The 13,530-nt window shown below is 44.5% G+C and overlaps 1 protein-coding gene across 1 annotated transcript in view; it reads left to right on the plus strand.

The window, feature by feature from the left end:
* Positions 1-535: 535 nt before the first annotated feature.
* The window catches only part of AKAP6 (A-kinase anchoring protein 6), a 606,671-nt gene continuing 593,676 nt past the window's right edge, over positions 536-13,530 (plus strand). The window contains exon 1 of the mRNA XM_069730511.1: positions 536-625. The gene's annotated coding sequence lies outside the window, so the exon portion shown is untranslated. The remainder of the gene's footprint in view (positions 626-13,530) is intronic.

A 13,530-nucleotide genomic window follows, 5' to 3' on the forward strand; every position in this document is an offset into this window, starting at 1 on the left:
TATATGAAATCTAAATTTAATATATAAAAAGAAAAGTAATTAGGGCAAAAATTGGCCAATGCATGTGAGCCGATCAGCACGACAAAGCGTACATTTCTTTGCTGGGACCCTAAACCTAATATCTATCTTATAAATATCTATCTCATATCTATTTACCTATCCATCTGATATTTATCAAATTCTATGTACTATTACACATCTATTAATCTATCCATCTGATACTTATCAAATATCACTATATCCATGTATTAATCTGTCTAATAAACAGCTGTAATTCCGCATGCATGAATCCGAACAAGTCCAGGTCTCCTGCTGACATGCTTTCCCTGAGGTGTGGTTTTCCACGGTATTGCTTTCTCATAGGTTGCAGATAAGACTTGTCACTGTACAATATTATTTCCCTGTTTCTCTGTGTGAAGGTCCTTCCCATCATCCTGGAAATATCCATCCACCCAGTCGTATACATCTTCCCTCCCTCCCTGTATCACATCCCGGGTTACTAAGGCAACTGCAACCCTAATGAGCAGCATCATCTGAGTTGATGTCACAGCATCCTACGGCAGGTCACACACCAGCCGCTCTCCACCCAGAGCCTCAAAACACAGGGACCGCAGTCCATGAGGAGGTGAGTGCGTCTTCAGACCCTTAACTGCTGCTGAGGACGACGGTGCCTGCGAGACGAGTGGTACCCACCCTTATAGCCCAGGGAGTAGAGGAAGGGAGGGATGGTGCAGATACATAAGGCCTTAATGTGCTGACGGGGAGACAAAGGCCTCGCGATAATAACACAGAGGGACTAACCTACAGGAAGACACCTGCCATGTGCGGCTGCACTTCTGCACGTAAAGCCGCCAACACGTACCCGATTGATGCTGATGGATAGCCATCTACACATACACAGACCGACACCATGCACATGTCGGTGACACCGTCCTGATATATAACTGTATAGTGACAAATTTATCACATTACATAAATATGGGCGATTGATTCATTTCTTATTGTTGCGCTGAACAGAACACGTTGTGTCAGATGTTTGTAAACCCGTATAAATAAGTGTCAGCCACTGCAGACTTCCACATCGTCTGTGGAAATGGTTATTATGGGATGTATTATTAACGTGGAATAATCACGACGGCTTCTCCACGGTAGCATTGTGATGATCCAGCTGCGTTTGCTCAATTCTGTTGCATATTCTTTTGTAAAGCTTTGTAATGAATATTCTTGCTATGTGATTATAATCAGCGCCTTACAAACTTCATTTTCATTTGTGGCTTATCCCTATCATCCTGCATTTGCTGATTTATCATTTTCCCATTAAACCAGGCCTTGTGGTGCCTGCTTTGCAATGTATTATGGTTCTTGTAGTTCTGCTGACTTTAGGGCGTTCCCCGTTAAGCCTGTCTGAAAGGACAGCATGATTTTTGGTTTTCGCAGAATATTGATTTTCCAATGCTGCCCCTCCCCCCTGCAATGCCGGCCTGGTGAAATGCTTCTTTACTGGGATGAATGTAAAGAATAGAATTTCTCCCATGTGGTTCTCTGTTATTTTCCAGATGTGTCTATCATCCCTTCAGCTCTACTGAATTTAACCCTTTTCCTGCTAAAAGCAGTGTCTGTAACAAAGGCTCATTCTGATCTGTGAGGTCTGGAAAAATTAATGCTAAAATGTTTACATTCTGCAGAACCCTGCTGCGGATATTCACACATGTTTAAGTGGTGCTTGTGGTCAGGCAATATTTATTAGCAAGAATGGAGCTAATTTTTCAGAACTTTTGTGCTGGTACTAACACCAAACTCTGAAATGTCGTGCAAACATTGCAATATACACATTATACCACACAAATATATATCATATATATATGTATACACACACACATTATAAATATAAATAAATATATATATATATATACTGTATATATATGTGCAGTTGTGCTCAAAAGTTTACATACCCCAGCAGAATTTTTGCTTTCTTGGACTTTTTTTGAGAGAATTTGAATAATAATAACACGAAACCTTTTTCTCCACTCATGGTTAGTGGTTGGGTGAAGCCATTTATTGTCAAACTACTGCATTTTTTCTCTTTTTAAATCATAATAACTACCGAAAACATCCAAATGACCCTGATCAAAAGTTTACATACCCTTGTGATTTTGGCCTGATAACATGCACAGAAGTTGACGCAAATGGGTTTGAATGGCTACTAAAGGTAACATCCTCACCTGTGACCTGTGTCAAATGCCAGGAAAATTGTTCGGGATGCAAACGAAAACCCACAAATAACATCAGCTGAAATACTGGATTCTCTGAAAACTAGCGGTGTGGCTGTTTCAAAATGCATAATAAAGAGGCACTTGAAGAAAAATGGGCTGCCCTAACCCTAACCCTAACATTAACCCTTTGGGGCGCTATATACTTTTTCCATAGCGCCGTTAATTAACGGCGCTGTGGTTTAAGTACCCTTAATTGCCGCTGTGAAAAGGCATATCGGTGGTCATTAAGGTGTTAAATCACCAGAACCACCGGTACATGAATATGGTACTGTAATCATCATAAGTGCATGAATATATCAAGAGAACCACCATTAGTACTTGAATACAACATCAGTACATCACCAGAACCACCATCAATACATGAGTACAGTACATCACTAGAACCACTATTAGTACATGAGCACATTACCAGAGCCATCATCAGTATATCAACAGAACATACATCAGAACAAAAAAAGAGCACAGGAGCACCAGAAGCATCACCAGTACTTGAATACAGCATCAGAATCACCATCAGTACATGAGTACATCACCAGAACTACCTTCAGTACATGAATATATCACAAGAACCACCTTCAGTATATGATTTTTTTTAATAGAACCATCATAAGTATATTAATACATTACCAGCATCATTAGTACATAACTACAAGAAAACAGTTTACGGCAGTGATCATTTGTAATGTTTGGTCAGTCCCATGTACATTTGTATTGCATGAACCTAGAACTACCTAGAACTAGAACTACCAGTAGGTCTTTAATAATGATAAATACAGTTGTGGCCAAAAGTATTGACTTTTAATTTGTCTTAAATTAAAAAAAACACAAAAAGAATTGTCCTAAAGCCAAATTGGATATAATTCCACAGCAAACATAAAAAAGGGGATGGACAAAAGTATTGGCACTGTTCAGAAAATCATGTGATGCTTCTCTAATTTGTGTAATTAACAGCACCTGTAACTTACCTGTGGCACCTTACAGGTGTTGGCAATAACTAAATCACACTTGCAGCCAGTTGACATGGATTAAAGTTGACTCAACCTCTGTCCTGTGTCCTTGTGTGCACCACATTGAGCATGGAGAAAAGAAAGAAGACCAAAGAACTGTCGGAGGACTTGAGAAACCAAATTGTGAGGAAGCATGAGCAATCTCAAGGCTACAAGTCCATCTCCAAAGACTTGAATGTTCCTGTCTCTACTGTGTGCAGTGTCATCAAGAAGTTTAAAGCCCATGGTACTGTGGCTAACCTCCCTAGATGTGGACGGAAAATAAAAATTGACAATAGATTTCAACGCAAGATTGTGCGGATGTTGGATAAAGAACCTCGACTAACATCCAAACAAGTTCAAGCTGCCCTGCAGTCTGAGGGTACAACAGTGTCAACTGTACTATCCGTCGGCGTCTGAATGAAAAGGGACTGTATGGTAGGAGACCCAGGAAAACCCCACTTCTTACCCCTAGACATAAAAAAAAGCCAGGCTGGAGTTTGCCAAAACTTACCTGAAAAAGCCTAAAACGTTTTGGAAGAATGTTCTCTGGTCAGATGAGACAAAAGTAGAGCTTTTTGGGCAAAGGCATCAACATAGAGTTTACAGGAGAAAAAAAGAGGCATTCAAAGAAAAGAACACGGTCCCTACAGTCAAACATGGCGGAGGTACCCTGATGTTTTGGGGTTGCTTTGCTGCCTTTGGCACTGGACTGCTTGACCGTGTGCATGGCATTATGGAGTCTGAAGACTACCAACAAATTTTGCAGCATAATGTAGGGCCCAGTGTGAGAAAGCTCGGTCTCCCTCAGAGGTCATGGGTCTTCCAGCAGGACAATGACCCAAAACACACTTCAAAAAGCACTAGAAAATGGTTTGAGAGAAAGCACTGGAGACTTCTAAGGTGGCCAGCAATGAGTCCAGACCTGAATCCTATAGAACACCTGTGGTGAGATGTAAAAATGGCAGTTTGGAGAAGGCACCCTTCATATATCATGGACCTGGAGCAATTTGCCAAAGAAGAATGATCTAAAATTCCAGCAGAGCATTGTAAGAAACTCATTGATGGTTACCGGAAGCAGTTGGTCGCAGTTATTTTGGCTAAAGGTTGTGTAACCAAGTATTAGGCTGAGGGTGCCAATACTTTTGTCTGGCCCATTTTTAGAGTTTTGTGTGAAATGATCAATGTTTTGCTTTTTGCTTCATTCTCTTTTGTGTTTTTTCATTTAAGACAAATTAAATGAAGATAATAATACCAAAGAATTTGTGTTTGCAATCATTTTCAGGAAGAAACTGAGTATTATCTGACAGAATTGCAGGGGTGTCAATACTTTTGGCCACAACTGTATATGCTGGTAGGTGTTGATACCAGCCATCATCACACTGCGGACCCACATTACTGATTAGACACAGTCGTATCACAAATAAACATTAACAAACCCAATTCCAAGATGGGACAAATCACAACTTTTTTAGGACTTGGGATTGTACATTCTGGTGCCTTACGGGTGATACGCCATGATATTCCGCAGCATTTTACAGACATTATCATCACTGTCCCCGATGGGGCTCACAATCTGAATTCCCTATCAGTATGTCTTTGGAATGTAGGAGGAAATTGGAGAACCGGAGGAAACCACACAAATACAGGGAGAACATATAAACTCTTTGCAGATGTTGTCCTTGGTGGGATTTGAACCCAGGACCCCAGCGTTGCAGTGCTGCAGTGCTAACCACTGAGCCACCGTACAGTGCTAATCACTGAGCCATTGTGCTGCCCTAAACATTGCAAAGGGCAATGCTTTGTATTTTCTTTCTTTATTCATACCAGAAAAACACAGATGACCACACTGATGATAAAAATGGACACAGTGATGGCTCACTGATCACACAATGATGGAAAAAAACACTGATGACACTTTTTTCACGTACCTGTTTTATACGGATGTGTGAAGGAGGTCTAACACAATGCCCTTAAAAATAACAGCATTATCATAATTCTCCTGAGTCCTGAATAAAAAAAAATAGCTGCTCAGGCTTTGCACTTGTATAACTAATTGCCCCTGACTGTGCTCCCTGTACATAATATGTCCTCTACGCAATTCCTCTTATCGTACATTGCCTCCATACTGTTTGCCCTTATGAACAATAACTATGACCGCTAAAATAAGAGTTCACAGGGCACGATCGCAAAAGTTCTATTTGGGCCCCCACACCTCTAAAAATATATAATTATATTTTTTTACTGAGATGGACATATACATCTCTGTTAGGATTTGGTTCTGCTGAGCTCAACCATGTATATATTATATTATATGTCTGGTATCTATACCATCTGGTATCTGATAAAGGGCTACTCCCCAAATAAATCAAGTTATCCTCAATCCCGATGATAAGTTATAACTTATATAACTTACTGATTGTTGGGGGACTGACAACTGGGACCCCCAGCAATCCTGAGAACAGGACTCTGCAGCTCAGCCATGAATGGATTGGAGGGGGTCCATGATCTATTCATTGTCTATGGAATGGATAGAAATAGCCGAGCGCAGCGCTCAGCAGCTCTATAGATAATGGAGAGCAGAGGCCGAGCATGCACAACTCTGCTCCATTCAGGACTAGACTACAGAGCCCCGTTCTCAATCTCTGGGGGGTAGCCAGGGCCGGACTGGCCATCTGGCACTTCTGGCAAATGCCAGAAGGGCCGGTGTCAGTAGTGGGCCGCTGCACTGTATCTCCCCCTCCCGTGCCGCCGCATTTAACTATACCGGCGTCTATGACGCCGGTATAGTTCAATGCAATGATGGAGGAGAGAGCGTCTGCTGAAGCACCCTCTCCCATCATTCCCCGCTCTTGCCTCTGACACTGCGGGTGCGTGATGACGTCATATCATCGCGCACCTGCTGTGTCCCGGGCAGACTGCAGCCGCCGAGACAGGAGACAGGAGCCAGGAGCAGCGCAGGCAAGAGGAAAGGTGAGGAGAGTGTTTTGTTTTTTTTAACTGGACTGTGGGGCCATTATCGGGGGGGGGGTTGGTGGGGGAGAGATGAGATGTGGGCTGTGCTGTATATACCCCTATGTGGGCTCTGGGCTGTGCTGTATATACCCCTATGTGGGCTCTGGGCTGTGCTGTATATACCCCTATGTGGGCTCTGGGCTGTGCTGTATATACCCCTATGTGGGCTCTGGGCTGTGCTGTATATACCCCTATGTGGGCTCTGGGCTGTGCTGTATAAACCCCTATGTGGGCTGTGGGCTGTGCTGTATATACCCCTATGTGGGCTCTGGGCTGGGCTGTATATACCCCTATGTGGGCTCTGGGCTGTGCTATATATACCCCTATGTGGGCTCTGGGCTGTGCTGTATAAACCCCTATGTGGGCTCTGGGCTGTGCTGTATATACCCCTATGTGGGCTCTGGGCTGTGTTGTATATACCCCTATGTGGGCTCTGGGCTGTGCTGTATATACCCCTATGTGGGCTCTGGGCTGTGCTGTATATACCCCTATGTGGGCTCTGGGCTGGGCTGTATAAACCCCTATGTGGGCTCTGGGCTGTGCTGTATATACCCCTATGTGGGCTCTGGGCTGTGCTGTATAAACCCCTATGTGGGCTCTGGGCTGTGCTGTATATACCCCTATGTGGGCTCTGGGCTGTGCTGTATATACCCCTATGTGGGCTCTGGGCTGTGCTGTATATACCCCTATGTGGGCTCTGGGCTGTGCTGTATATACCCCTATGTGGGCTCTGGGCTGTGCTGTATATACCCATATGTGGGCTCTGGGCTGTGCTGTATATACCCCTATGTGGGCTCTGGGCTGTGCTGTATATACCCCTATGTGGGTTCTGGGTTGTGCTGTATATACCCCTATGTGGGCTCTGGGCTGTACTGTATATACCCCTATGTGGGCTCTGGGCTGTGCTGGCCTGTATATACCCCTATGTGGGCTCTGGGCTGTGCTGTATATACCCCTATGTGGGCTCTGGGCTGTGCTGTATATACCCCTATGTGGGCTCTGGGCTGTGCTGTATATACCCCATGTGGGCTCTGGGCTGTGCTGTATATACCCCTTTGTGGGCTCTGGGCTGTGCTGTATATACCCCTATGTGGGCTCTGGGCTGTGCTGTATATACCCCTATGTGGGCTCTGGGCTGTGCTGTATATACCCCTATGTGGGCTCTGGGCTGTGCTGTATATACCCCTATGTGGGCTCTGGGCTGTGCTGTATATACCCCTATGTGGGCTCTGAGCTGTGCTGTATATACCCCTATGTGGGCTCTGGGCTGTATATACCCCTATGTGGGCTCTGGGCTGTGCTGTATATACCCCTATGTGGGCTCTGGGCTGTGCTGTATATACCCCTATGTGGGCTCTGGGCTGTGCTGTATATACCCCTATGTGGGCTCTGGGCTGTGCTGTATATACCCCTATGTGGGCTCTGGGCTGTGCTGTATATACCCCTATGTGGGCTCTGGGCTGTGCTGTATATACCCCTATGTGGGCTCTGGGCTGTGCTGTATATACCCCTATGTGGGCTCTGAGCTGTGCTGTATATACCCCTATGTGGGCTCTGGGCTGTATATACCCCTATGTGGGCTCTGGGCTGTGCTGTATATACCCCTATGTGGGCTCTGGGCTGTGCTGTATATACCCCTATGTGGGCTCTGGGCTGTGCTGTATATACCCCTATGTGGGCTCTGGGCTGTGCTGTATATACCCCTATGTGGGCTCTGGGCTGTGCTGTATATACCCCTATGTGGGCTCTGGGCTGTGCTGTATATACCCCTATGTGGGCTCTGGGCTGTGCTGTATATACCCCTATGTGGGCTCTGGGCTGTGCTGTATAAACCCCTATGTGGGCTGTGGGCTGTGCTGTATAAACCCCTATGTGGGCTCTGGGCTGTGCTGTATATACCCCTATGTGGGCTCTGGGCTGTGCTGTATAAACCCCTATGTGGGCTCTGGGCTGTGCTGTATATACCCCTATGTGGGCTCTGGGCTGTGCTGTATATACCCCTATGTGGGCTCTGGGCTGTGCTGTATATACCCCTATGTGGGCTCTGGGCTGTGCTGTATATACCCCTATGTGGGCTCTGGGCTGTGCTGTATATACCCATATGTGGGCTCTGGGCTGTGCTGTATATACCCCTATGTGGGCTCTGGGCTGTGCTGTATATACCCCTATGTGGGCTCTGGGCTGTGCTGGCCTTTATATACCCCTATGTGGGCTCTGGGCTGTGCTGTATATACCCCTATGTGGGCTCTGGGCTGTGCTGTATATACCCCTATGTGGGCTCTGGGCTGTGCTGTATATACCCCATGTGGGCTCTGGGCTGTGCTGTATATACCCCTTTGTGGGCTCTGGGCTGTGCTGTATATACCCCTATGTGGGCTCTGGGCTGTGCTGTATATACCCCTATGTGGGCTCTGGGCTGTGCTGTATATACCCCTATGTGGGCTCTGGGCTGTGCTGTATATACCCCTATGTGGGCTCTGGGCTGTGCTGTATATACCCATATGTGGGCTCTGGGCTGTGCTGTATATACCCCTATGTGGGCTCTGGGCTGTGCTGTATATACCCCTATGTGGGCTCTGGGCTGTGCTGTATATACCCCTATGTGGGCTCTGGGCTGTGCTGTATATACCCCTATGTGGGCTCTGGGCTGTGCTGTATATACCCCTATGTGGGCTCTGGGCTGTGCTGTATATACCCCTATGTGGGCTCTGGGCTGTGCTGTATATACCCCTATGTGGGCTCTGGGCTGTGCTGTATATACCCCTATGTGGGCTCTGGGCTGTGCTGGCCTGTATATACCCCTATGTGGGCTCTGGGCTGTGCTGTATATACCCCTATGTGGGCTCTGGGCTGTGCTGTATATACCCCTATGTGGGCTCTGGGCTGTGCTGTATATACCCCATGTGGGCTCTGGGCTGTGCTGTATATACCCCTTTGTGGGCTCTGGGCTGTGCTGTATATACCCCTATGTGGGCTCTGGGCTGTGCTGTATATACCCCTATGTGGGCTCTGGGCTGTGCTGTATATACCCCTATGTGGGCTCTGGGCTGTGCTGTATATACCCCTATGTGGGCTCTGGGCTGTGCTGTATATACCCCTATGTGGGCTCTGGGCTGTGCTGTATATACCCCTATGTGGGCTCTGGGCTGTGCTGTATATACCCCTATGTGGGCTCTGGGCTGTGCTGTATATACCCCTATGTGGGCTCTGAGCTGTGCTGTATATACCCCTATGTGGGCTCTGGGCTGTATATACCCCTATGTGGGCTCTGGGCTGTGCTGTATATACCCCTATGTGGGCTCTGGGCTGTGCTGTATATACCCCTATGTGGGCTCTGGGCTGTGCTGTATATACCCCTACGTGGGCTCTGGGCTGTGCTGTATATACCCCTATCTGGGCTCTGGGCTGTGCTGTATATACCCCTATGTGGGCTCTGGGCTGTGCTCTATATACCCCTATGTGGGCTCTGGGCTGTGCTCTATATACCCCTGTGTGGGCTGTGCTCTATATACCCCTGTGTGGGCTGTGCTCTATATACCCCTGTGTGGGCTGTGCTCTATATACCCCTGTGTGGGCTGTGCTCTATATACCCCTGTGTGGGCTGTGCTCTATATACCCCTGTGTGGGCTGTGCTCTATATACCCCTGTGTGGGCTGTGCTCTATATACCCCTGTGTGGGCTGTGCTCTATATACCCCTGTGTGGGCTGTGCTTTATATACCCCTGTGTGGGTTGTGCTCTATATACTATGCAAGTTGTGCTATATACTATAGGGGGTATATTATATTTTATGGGGGAGGCCGTGTTATATACTATGTGGCTGTGTTATATACTATTGCATGGGGTATATTATATTCTGTAGGGGAGGCTGTGTTATATACTATGGGGGTATATTATATTCTATGGGGGAGGCTGTCTTATATACTATGGGGGGCTGCATTATATTCTATGGGGGGCTACATTATATATTATGGGGAGGTGGGCTGTATTATATTCTATGGGGGCTGTATTAGATTTTATGAGGGATGATTGCATCATACTCTGATGGGGCTGCATTATATTCTATGGGGGGTTACATTATACTCTGTAGGGTGGTGGCTGCATTATACTATATGTGGGCTGCATTATACTGTATTGAGGACTATGGGGAATATGTTATACTATATGAAGAACTATGGGGTGCATTATACTATGGGAAGTGAATTGTACTACATGGATGACTATGGCGGTGCATTATACTATATGGAGCACTATGAGGAGTGAATTATACTATGTGGAGGACTGAGCAGTGTATTTTAATATATGGAGGACTATAGGGAGTGTATTATACTATATGGAGGACTGAGGTGCACATTATAATATATGGAGGACTATGGGGTGTATTTTACTAAACAAGTAAAATGCTGCATATTCAGATTGTTTTTACCGGAACAAAAATCATTGTTCTCAGCAGCACATCGCCAGCGTAAACTGTAGATGTGCTGATGATAACATGATACTGTATGGTGATCTGTTAGTGATCTATTAGTGATCGTTCTGTCCCATCATTCTGTCTCAGACGGTGAAAAGAGGCCGGGAAACAAGCATTGAACAACTTCAATATTGTCGATCAAACTCATTTAGCGGTATGAGATCAGCGCATGTAAATACAACCGAAATTCTTTTGTGTGATGTGCAGTATGTTAGCATTTTGGGCCCCATTATAAACTTTGCCTAGGGCCCCACTTTGCCTAAAACCGGGCCTGCCTACAAGTGTACAAAGATATTATACAGTCACCATATGACAAGTGGGCCTGTGTAACTTCAAATGCCAGGGCTGAATTTTAGTCCCAGTCCGGCCCTGGGGGTAGCAGTAGTTGGATCCCATGGATCAAAGATAATTTTACCATTTGATGAACAACCTTTTAACCCCCTTAGTGACAGAGCCAATTTGGTACTTAATGACGGAGCCAATTTTTACAATTCTGACCACTGTCACTTTATGAGGTTATAACTCTGGAACGCTTCAACGGATCCCACTGATTCTGAGATTGTTTTTTCGTGACATATTGTACTTCATGTTAGTGGTAACATTTCTTCGATATTACTTGCGTTCATTTATTAAAAAAACGGAAATATGGCGAAAATTTTTAAAATTTAGCAATTTTCAAACTTTGAATTTTTATGCCCTTATATCAGAGAGATATGTCAAACAACATGCTCAATAAATAACATGTCTACTTTACATCAGCACAATTTGGGAAACACATTTTTTTTTGCTAGGGATTTATAAGGGTTAAAATTTGACCAGCAATTTCTTATTTTTACAACAAAATTTACAAAACCATTTTTTTAGGGACCACCTCATATTTGAAATCATTTTAGGGGTCTATATGGCAGAAAATACCCAAAAGTGACACCATTCTAAAAACTGCACCCCTCAAGGTGCGCAAAACCACATTCAAGAACTTTATTAACCCTTCAGTTGCTGCACAGGAACTGAAGCAATGTGGAAGGAAAAAATGAACATTTAACTTTTTTTCACAAACATTTTACTTCAGAACCAATTTTTGTTATTTTCTCAAGTGTAAAAAAAGAAAATGAACCACAAAATTTGTTGTGCAATTTGTCTGGAGTATGTCGATACGCCATATGGGGGGGGGGGTGAACCACTGTTTGGGTGCACAGCAGAGCTCAGAAGGGTAGGAGCGCCATTTGACTTTTTCAACACAGAATTCCCTGGAATTGAGATCGGACACCACGTCGCGTTTGGAGAGCCGCTGATGTGCCTAAACAGTGGAAACCCCCTACAAGTGACACCATTTTGGAAACTAGACCCCCTAAGGAACTTATCTAGGTGTGTGGTCAACACTTTGAACCCCAAAGTGCTTCACACAAGTTTATACCGTAGAGCCGAAAAAATTAAAAATCATATTTTTTTCACAAAAATGATTTTTCGCCCCAAATTTTTTATTTTTCCAAGGGTAGCGAGAGAAATTGGACCCAAAAAGTTGTTGTGCAATTTGTCCTGAGTATGTTGATACCCCATATGTGGGAGTAAACCTCTGTTTGGGTGCACAGTAGAGCTCAGAAGGGAAGGAGCACCGTTTGACTTTTTAATCTCTTAATTGTGAGAGCGGATGCCATTTTGGGTTCGTTGATGTGCCTAACAGCAGAAACCCCCCACAACTGACCCCATTTTGGAAACTACACCCCTCAAGGATTCTAATCAGGGGCATATTGAGCAATTTGAATCCACATATACGACACAGAGTTTGATAACATTAGGCTGTCATATTGAAAAAATCAATTTTTTTCACGAAAATCTTGTTTTAGACCTGAATTTCTCACTTTTTTCAGAAATAACACCAAAAGGTGGACCCCACAATTCATTACCTACTTTATTATGAGCTTTATTATGAGCTCAGAGATATACAATATGTAGTCAAAAAGTTCTGTTTGGACAAATGGCAGGGCTCGGACAGAAAGGGGCACAATGTGACAAATTTGGCTTTACTTGAAATAGATTGTTATACTGGCAGAGCCTGTATGGTTCAAGAGCAACAGAAATCCCCCATAAATGTCTTTTTTAAATTGTACCCTCTAATCTATTTATCTAGGGAGGTAATGAGTAGTTTGATGCCACCATTTTTTATGCAGTTGATGCAACACAAGCTTGAAAATTTACAATTTGCATTTTTTTCACTGTCTCTTTTAGTATTCTTTTTTGTAAGTTCTGAAGAACACACCTCAAATTTTATTTCACTAGTTTTTAAGTGTTCAGAAATATATCCAATATGGCACCAATGTGAGTACTGGTGACAAAGCAGTGTCTATAATAGATGGCACACCATTTGGTCTTTAGGGTGAAATTGAAGATCCAGGACCCATTCAAAGCTTCTAGAGACATTGAGCAAACAAGAAAATCCTTCCAGGAATTATTACTCACAGAGGGAGGCATGCTCCTAAAAACACATTTGCTGACTATAAAATTGGTCTTGCTAACAAAACAGTTGTCCTGCATTTGCGTATATTGTAGCAGGAAGAATAAACTGTACTGTAATGAAGGGCAAAATGTGGAGGAAAATGCAGCCAACTATGTGGCAAAGCGGAGTTTGTTCCAAAGATGAAAGAACACCATCAGCGCTAGAATGGCAGACACTTTCAGAGACTGGTCGTACAACGTCCGTTTAGCTCCATCAATGTCTATATGAGAGACGAATGTGCCAATAGACATGGTACACCATAGCAAGCTCCCACCCGCCAATGTCAGAACCG

This window comes from Ranitomeya imitator, chromosome 1 (assembly GCF_032444005.1).
Source record: "Ranitomeya imitator isolate aRanImi1 chromosome 1, aRanImi1.pri, whole genome shotgun sequence".
Classification (NCBI taxonomy): domain Eukaryota; kingdom Metazoa; phylum Chordata; class Amphibia; order Anura; family Dendrobatidae; genus Ranitomeya; species Ranitomeya imitator.